Genomic DNA, 9,401 nt, shown 5'->3' on the forward strand with positions numbered 1-9,401 from the left:
CGTGACGCTCCCTCGAGGCGAGACTCGGCGCTTTGCGGTCGCCCGGGGGAGCCCCTACCCGGGCCCCGCTGCAGCCGCCTGTGCCCGGCCCGGCGGCGCTCCCCAGGTTACCCGCTGTGCTCTCGTTGGGAGGTCTGTTTCGGGCGTCGCCGAGCCACCTCCTGGCAGTTTCAGCCCTCTTTCGTCGCTCAGCCTTTCATTCATCCGTCTAGTCGTTTTCTCATGCATTGATTCCGTCAGCGGACATCCCAGGCGCTGTACTGGGTTTTGGGGACGGGAAGAGAAAATATTAAAAAGAAAGAGGCAGTTCTTGCTAGTGTACAGGCGCACTAGCGCCAGGCACTGGCGACGCGCTTTCTTTTCTCCGTGTTATCTTCTTGAACTCGCACAACTGCGGGAGGCACCCTGTAATTTACAGGTGACTCACAAACCCAGCTCCGAACGGGCTGCGTGTCCGACTCAGAAGCTTTAACCGGATCGCCACACTTCCATCTCGCACTTAGCAGCTTGAAGTGTTTTTCCTTTCCACCCTCCCGCCTAACCGTCCCTGTCACTGCTTGCTCCCTGTGCCAGCAGTGGTTCCCCACTTTTTTGTCTTGTTCACTGCTGTAGCCTCAACACCCAGAAGAGCATGTAACAGGCTCTCAGTAAATGTTTATTCCGTTTGCCATTTCCTTCATCTCTGCGCTCTAGTGAGGTTTTCTTCTTTGGAATTTCCATGGAACTACTTACGAACCTTGTGAGGACCTTTGTTGCTTTTTCTTCCTCTGCTGTTTCGTGTCAGTTCTTCTGTCGGGCAGCATTGTGATCGCTGTGCTCTCCTTTTCTTAGGCTTATCTTACAGCCATTGTGGAGCTTGGGTAACGTTTAGCTCCTGCAGGGCAAGGCGCGTTCTTAATGAAAGAGGACAACGGAAGGAAAGCTGTTAGTTTGCCTGAAAGATGTTCTCTTCATCCTGGAGAACCTACCAAACTCATACCTGAAGGTGGAAGAAATGACACTAGGATTTCTAGGCACTGCTTTGCTCATAGCTTGTTTTAGGAGCGATCTTTTTTTCTTTTCTTTTTTTTCCCCTTTCCTTTCTATTTGTGTTGGAAGGCATATGCTATAATGATTGGGATTATACTGAACAGCAGCCTTCTGTTTGAAATGCCTAGAGGTCTGAACTAAGAAGAAACTTAAATTCTATTCCTGGTGCCTGCTGATTTGCAGATGACCACAGACAGGCCACCTTACCATATGAGTCTGTTTCTCCAAATGAGAATCGTTTTCAGAGCAGTATTGAGGTGGCTGTGAAGCATGTGTGTTAATATGAGTTGGCACTAGTCAAAAATGCAATAATACTCTTAAATCACTCAGGGTTTTGGGAGGATCACTGAGGATTTGACGGGAAGTCAGTTTGAATTTCGGCATTTTGGCGTATCTCTTGTGTTCTTCAGTTAATGTGTGCTTAAAAAACAAACAGGGCTTCTCTGGTGGCGCAGTGGTTGAGAGTCCGGCTGCCGATGCAGGGGACACGGGTTCGTGCCCCGGTCCGGGAAGATCCCACACGCCACGGGAGAGGCCGCAACAGTGCGTACCGCAAAACAAACAAACAAACAAACAAAAACCCCGTAGTTTGAAAAGCTTGCTGCTTAGCTTAAACCTCAGTTCATGCAAGAGAGGTATGCCTCATCTGTGGAGTCAGAGCATCCATGAGCCTTCATTATTTCCGTGTGGAATATTATAACTGTGTTTCTCAAAAGAACTATCTCAGAGTAGGTTGACTGTGTCTCAGGCTTTCTATCGAAAGGACTCAGTTGTAGAGACTGTTAATTCTAATCTCCTGGTTGCTTTCATCCAAAGGTTTCCAACCACATGGATCTCTCTAAGGAAGATAATTTCCAGTTTCATTAACTTCAGCTCTTTTAGGAATGGAATTCCATGTTGTCTGCTAGAACATTGGACTGCAAGTCAATAATTTTTTTTAACCTCACCTTTGAGGCAAGTTATTGAATTTCTGTGCCTTAGTTTCTTCCCAAAACACTTAGCTCAAATTTATTTATTTTATTTATTTACAGTGTCTGCAAACAAATGACAGACACTGTAGCACTTATTTCATTTCTTGAAAGTGTATATGGAAGATGTTACTCTGAGGCTTGAATTAGACATCACAATTCCAACCATGTCTGTTGGGTCTCAAAAATCACCTGCTCAAACCTCCAGATCTCAATTTGAGGTGAAGTCTTTCATTGATCCTTGTATCAGTACCCAGTGATCTCTCTCTTTTCTGACTCTTTTCTGTCCTATATGGTTATTTTCCTTTGTAGTCTCTAATTATTAGGATCATGCCCTTTGGTACTTTCTACTTTTTTGCTGATTGTGTAAGGTATGTTTAACATGCTTTATCATTCCCAACACTAAGCTTATGAGTATCGTGAAGGTCTTAGATTTATTTGGATCCCCATTATTCCTAGACCATAAATGTGTAGGAATTGAGGATCCAGTAACATTCATTTCCACAAGGATTCCCTTCCTGATAAACCACTGTTTTCTCCTTTATTCTGCCTTCTCTTGGCACTTCTGCGTATAATATTTGCTATTTCTAGTTTTTCTGTTCCAGGTCTAAAAGGGACTTATATCATTCTTATTCTTTAGTATTTGCTTATCAGCATGTGTATTTTGAGCCTCTCCTGTGTGCCAGCTGCTGTGTTAGGGAATGGTCTGCCACTGTAGGACAGAAGGCTTCGCCTCAGTCTTTGCCTGCTTGCAGCATGAAATTCTTGGCTGCAGCTTGAGGCAGTGTAATATAATGATTGAACTCTGGAGTCCTGCAAACCTGGGTTCAAGCCCTGGCTCTATTATAAATTAGCTTTGTGGTCTAACAGAAGTTACTTAACCGCTCTGAAACCTTAGTTTCCTGATGAGATAATGGGGATAATAAGAGTATTTGCTTCATAAGTAAGTTGAAATATTCAGTAAGACAAAGCATTAAAGACTTACTTAGCACAGTGCCTTACATAACTGCTCAATAAATGTTGACTAATCTTGTTATCAAACTCATTCTCAATAAACATTATTGTTTTTGACACCTTATAACAAAAAGACCATAACATAACTTAGTTTTGCAAATGAGAGTCTTAATTTCTAAAGAAATAGCTAACTTTTTTTTCTTTTAAGTAGTAAGTGTAAAAATTACTGTATTTTTCTAGGGCAGTGATCTATCTCCAGTTTTGTTTTGTAGCAGAATCTTTTTCTCCCCATTCCTCCCCGCCAAAAAAAAAAAAAGCCACTATATCAAGCATAAAAGGCAAAGAAGATCGGGACTTCCCTGGTGGCGCAGTGCAGGGGACACGGGTTCGAGCCCTGGTCTGGGAAGACCCCATATGCCGCAGAGCAACTAAGCCCATGCACCACAGCTACTGAGCCTGCGCTCTAGGGCCTGTGTGCCTCAACTACTGAGCCCGCGTGCTGCAACTACTGAAGCCCACGCACCTAGAGTCTGTGCTCTGCAACAAGAGAAGCCACAGCAATGAAAAGCCCACTTTCCACAACTAGAGAAAGCCTATGTGCGGCAGCAAAGACCCAAAGCAGCCAAAAAAAAAAAAAAAAAAAAAAAAAGGCAAAGAAGATCTATACTGACCAGGTCTTTTACCTGCTCCTCTGAGACAAGCTGATGCCCTAGAGCAGTGGTAATTTAGGAATTCATTTGAGTACTCATTTTAAAATGTAGATTTCTCATGCCCAACCTCTGAGAAAGAGTAGCTCTGGGTGATGACCAGGATTCTGCAATGTTGCTATGTTGTTTCCAGCTGATTTTGCTGTTTGGGCTGAGGACCAACTACATTTTGAGAAACACTCTTAGAACATTTTTTTGTTCTTTTTTTTTTTAATAAATAAATAAATTTATTAAAAAAAAATCCTTGACCTACAAGGGAACGCTTGTAACACTGTTGTTAGAACGTAAATTTGAACAGCCACTGTGGGAAATAGAATGGAGGTCCTCAGATATTAAAATTAGAACTACACATGATGCAGCAATCTCATTTCTGAGTATATATCCAAAGGAAATAAAATCACTATCTCAAAGAGATATCTGGACTCCCACATTCATTGCAGCATTATTCACAATAGGCAAGATATGGAAACAAAGTTAAGTGTCCATCATCAGATTAAGAGATAAAGAGGATTTGGTATCTGTACACAAAGGAATATTATTAAGCTGTGAGAAACATGAAATCCTGCCATTTGAGACAACACAGATGGAACTTGAGGGTGTTAGGAAAATTTAAAAATTCAGACAAAGAAAGACAAGTACTATATGATATCACTTACATATGGAATATAAAAAAGCCAAACTCGGGCTTCCCTGGTGGCGCAGTGGTTGAGAGTCCACCTGCCGATGCAGCGGGCAAGGGTTCGTGCCCCGATCCGGGAAGAGCCCACATACTGTGGAGCGGCTGGGGCCATGAGCCATGGCCGCTGAGCCTGCACGTCCGGAGCCTGTGCTCCACGACGGGAGAGGCCACAACAGTGAGAGGCCTGCGTACCGCCAAAAAAAAAAAAAAATGTTACTTTTATTTATTTATTTATGGCTGTGTTGGGTCTTTGTTGCTGCACGTGGGCTTTCTCTAGTAGCAGCGAGCGCAGGCTACTTTTCATTGCGGGGCGTCGGCTTCTCATTACGATGGCTTCTCTTTGTTGCGGAGTGTGGGCTCTAGGCATGCAGGCTTCAGTAGTTGTGGCACGTGGGCTCAGTATTTGTGGCTCACGGGCTCTAGAGTGCAGGCTCAGTAGTTATGGTGCACGGGCTTAGTTGCTCTGTGGCATGTGGGATCTTCCTGGCCCAGGGCTCGGACCCGTGTCCGCTGCATTGGCAGGCGGATTCTTAACCACTGCCCCACCAGGGAATTCCCCATAATCCTTTATTGAGAGAATTTCTTAATGATTACATTTTGAAATTTAATTCTAGATTAAAAAAAGAACCACAAAACATGTTTCCATGGATGAGGGAAGGAACTGGGGTTAGCACATGGTTGGGAGTATATTTGAAGAGCTCCCTGAGGGCAGGGACTATATCTCGTGTGTGGGGGGTATTTTTTTGGTATCAATGTTAAATTTCTTGATTTCAATTGTTGTACTATGTATGAAGTTGCCCTTGCTTTTAGGAAAGACACACTGAAGTGTCTAGGGATAAAGGAATATGATATCTCTAATACAATTTTGTATAGTTTTGGAAAAATATGTGTGTGTACAGGTACACAAATATGAGCATTTTTGTGTTGTATATATAATACAGTTATACACACACACACAAAGAGGGAGAAAGAAAATAATAAAACAAATAATAATTGGTGAATCTGAGCAAAGGATATATGAAAATTCTTTGTAATGTTGGAAGTAGAAGTTGCTTCCATGGCTCCATGGCTAGAGAGAAGACAAAGCCTGGATTCACCAGTTCACTCTGTTCCTACTTTTTTTTTTTTGCTTCCTCTTGCTGTGATGTACATTCATTAAAGGACTCACTTTTGGAATCTTACTGGAATTAAGTAAATATAAATCTGAAGTAGATTCTGATAAGATGTATATGATAAGCCCTTGAACAGCCACTGTTTTTTCCATCACTCTATCCATATTCCCCAGAGATGCCACATTTCTCCAGAAATACGCCTGTTGTTGAATGATGAGTTGATGGTCTTGGAGGGCCTTCTGGGGAGGTGCGGTGTGGGGGGCAGCTTGGGCTCACTGTGGGGTCAAGGACACTGGTGGTGGAGGTACTGGGGATACTCATCGGTGTGAGCTGTCCTGGAGGCCGCCATTTTGACACCAAGACCTGGCCCTGCTCCTCATGTGTGTTTTTTTAATCTCCTGTATTTAGCACTGCATGTGGTACCTAGTGGGAATTCATTAATGATTGAATGAACGTAGTGCCATTCATAATGACTGTTAGACTTTACTGGATTGAGAAAGTGCATTATGTCATGTATTTAGAAATTTTTCTGAAGGTGTTGGGGGTCCTGAAATAGATTAGTCTTTTTCTGGATTTTTGTTCCTTATTGGTCACTACATTTTAATAAGAAGGGAGGAGATAGAAATACTAAATTGAGACATCTTCTTAGCATAGGAGATGTACTGTAATTCATTAATTACTGTGTTTCATTAATTCTAAAATATACATTTTTTTTTTCCAAAAGAGCAAGATTACCTCTGCTTTCTGTCGTTTTTTAGGAGTAGTAGAGAACTGTGGACAATTTTGCTTGGAAGGTCAGCTCTGAGAGAACTGGTAAGTGGTGTGTTCTTGAATGGATTCTGTGGTTCTTTGTGTAGTTCACATGACCAAAAATGCCCTTCTCTTTGAAATAGGAAGTAAACACCTTTTATTATTCCTAAAATTAATTCCTATTTTATTCCTAATATAGGCATTATGCATTCCCCACTTCTCTTTGCTGAAATGCAGTGTGTCTTATAGCCTAGCTGTTGAAGTTTTCTAAATCTCCACTTTTCTTTGTACCTCATTGATTCCTTTTCTGAAAAGATACCAATGCTACTTGACTGGCTGCTGAGAGTAGGGGTACAAACACCATTTTACTACCATAGGCTAACAAAGATTCTCAGGCCTTTTCTCTGTCTCATATTGACTTGCCTTTTCTTCCTTTTCTGTTTAGCTAGCTGCTTAGGTCACAGAGGCTGAGGTTTTTAGGACATTTCCAAGTATATAATCAATAAAGAACAGTTCTTCACATGGATCCCTGAGTGTTCTGACTCTGTGAGGCTAAAGTGTTAAGATGACATATAATTATTACTAGTGTTGTTATTGTAATTAACATCATTTTTAGAGCCTTAACATTTTTTTTTTTTTTGCTGTACGCGGGCCTCTCACTGTTGTGGCCTCCCCCGTTGCGGAGCACAGGCTCCGGACGCGCAGGCTCGGCGGCCATGGCTCACGGGCCTAGCTGCTCTGCAGCATGTGGGATCTTCCCGGACCGGGGCACGAACCTGTGTCCCCTGCATCGGCAGGCGGACTCTCAAGCACTGTGCCACCAGGGAAGCCCGAGCCTTAACATTTTTTGATATGCCTTCATCTGATAATTCCATGTCTGAGAATATATTTTAAAAGAAAGAAATTGTTTTGGGCACAAAAGCTCTTTACCATAGTGTTTTTCATATAAATAAAGAATTATAGCCAGCTTAAATGTATCTAACATTAGAAGAATGGTAAATAAATTATGATCTAGCCACTTGATAAAATATTATGCAACCACTAGAAAGGATGTTTATCAAGATTTTCATAATAAGGTTAAATCATTGTGTTAGAATGTTAAGCAAAGAAAAGCAGGCTACAGAATTCTATATCCAAAATTATTTCAACTGTGGGGAAAAATGCATATTAAAAAGACTCAAAGGAATATGTTATCCTCAGTGTGATCCTGGAATCTGATTAAAATTGCATTTGTATTATTTCCTCCTTTTCCAGAATCAGATTGAGGCAGAGCTGAATAAACATTGGCAGCGGCTGTTAGAAGGGCTTTCTTACTATAAACCTCCCAGGTATGGCTATTCTGTGGGTCTCATTTGAGTAATTCCACTGAGGAACCTGACATAGATGAAACCACCGTCATGTAGGATTCTGTGATATTACTGGGTTAGTTAGATCAGAGGGTGTATAATTTGGCTAACCAGGGAAAAAGAGTAGGGCGCATTTTTTTCTCTCTGTTGAAGAAAAGGAAATTCCTTCTGGAAATACAGTATTGTTGAATCCATTGTATAACCCTAGTATCCAGGGATGAGGATTTATTAAATACTCAATTAAGATTCCTAATACTTATTTCAGTCCATCATGTTTGTGTGAGAGACCGTCAGCACCAAATGCTAGGATATAGCAGTGAACAATGCTGACACAAAATAGCAGCTGACACTCACGTATTTTTTGCTATGTACCAGTTACTGCTGTAAGCAGTAGACTTAGGGTAAGTTATTTAATCCTCACAACAGCCCTTTGAGATAGGTACTATTTTTGTTCTTTTTTTTTTGCGGTACGCAGGCCTCTCACCGCTGCGGCCTCTCTTGTTGCGGAGCACAGGCTCCGGACGCACAGGCTCAGCGGCCATGGCTCACGGGCCCAGCCGCTCCGCGGCATGTGGGATCTTCCCGGACCGGGGCACGAACCCATGTTCCCTGCATCGGCAGGCGGACTCTCAACCACTGTGCCACCAGGGAAGCCCTATTTTTGTTCTTTGTTTGAATATATAGATTTTTTTTGCTCGGCAGTGGAAAAGAACAATAATAAAATAGAAAGTGGTTAAAAAAGAAGACTCTTTTATCTTAATGCCTAGTCCAGCTCTCATTCTGTTATGCATCATAGTTCTCAAGCTGCCCTCATTTCCCTTCTACTTCTGAACACCTGTTGATTTTATTACATCTTCGCCTTCCATCTTCATTCTCTTAGGTTAGTGAAGAACTTCCTTTTTTTGATCATCGGTTAACCCTTCCCCCATAATTATTTTGAAGTAACTCCCAGACATCATGTTGTTTTATCTGTAAATACTTTACTATGTATCCAGAATATATGGACTGGAAAAAAGAAGATAAGCACTATGTTATCACATGTAGGTATTTTTATTATTATTGTTTCCATTTTACAGATGGGGAAACTGAGGCACAAAGAGGTTAAGTAACTTGCCCAAGGTCACACAGCTAGTAAGTGGTAGAACCAGGATTCGAACCTGGCAGTCTTACTCCAGTGTCTGTGTTCTTAATCATCATTCTGTGTTGCCTCTTTCAGACCCTATTGTTTAACTTTATACTAGCCTTTGTGTTGTGGATTTTCTGTGAAATGTGGAGTCTCTCTTAAAAAAAAAGAAAAAATCCAACAACAATATGCTTTAGTTCACAGAATGGGCATTTGTGGTATGAATTTCTTTTTTTAAAGACAAAAGTTCCCTTTGTAGTAGCATGGGATTTTAAAGTCTGACAGACTTTTTTTTTTTAAACTGCAGGCTTAATTTGAATTTAACACAGATTTTGAAACATTTTTTTAATGTCCTCTTTCTGTTCCAGGATTCAGCCCAGGGTATCATATTGCATTTAGTTGTCATGTCTCCTTAGCTGTTAGCTATGACAGTATCTCAGTCTTTCCTTGGTTTTCATGACCTTGAATAGTTTTGAGGAAGACTGGTCAAGTATTTTGTAGTAGAATACCGTCAGTTTGGAAGTCTGATTTTTTTTTTTTTTTTTTTTCATTATTAGATTGAGGTTGTGGGTTTTTGGAAAGAATACACTGAGGTGAAGTACCATTCTTATCACATCATGGCAGAGGATACATGTTATCCACATGAAGTCACTGGTGATGTTAACCTTGCTCACTTGGGTAAGGTAGCATTTGCCAACTGTTTCTTCTGTAAAGTCACTCTTTTCTCTTTCCC

The 9,401-nt window shown here is 41.5% G+C and overlaps 1 protein-coding gene across 1 annotated transcript in view; it reads left to right on the plus strand.

Moving 5' to 3' along the window:
* The first annotated feature begins 6,211 nt into the window (after positions 1-6,211).
* The window catches only part of NUP188 (nucleoporin 188), a 38,521-nt gene continuing 35,331 nt past the window's right edge, over positions 6,212-9,401 (plus strand). Inside the window, exons 1-2 of the mRNA XM_007471801.1 lie at positions 6,212-6,262; positions 7,454-7,527. The gene's annotated coding sequence lies outside the window, so the exon portion shown is untranslated. The remainder of the gene's footprint in view (positions 6,263-7,453; positions 7,528-9,401) is intronic.

Source organism: Lipotes vexillifer, unplaced genomic scaffold (assembly GCF_000442215.2).
Source record: "Lipotes vexillifer unplaced genomic scaffold, Lipotes_vexillifer_v1.1 scaffold98, whole genome shotgun sequence".
In the NCBI taxonomy this organism is placed as follows: Eukaryota; Metazoa; Chordata; class Mammalia; order Artiodactyla; family Lipotidae; genus Lipotes; species Lipotes vexillifer.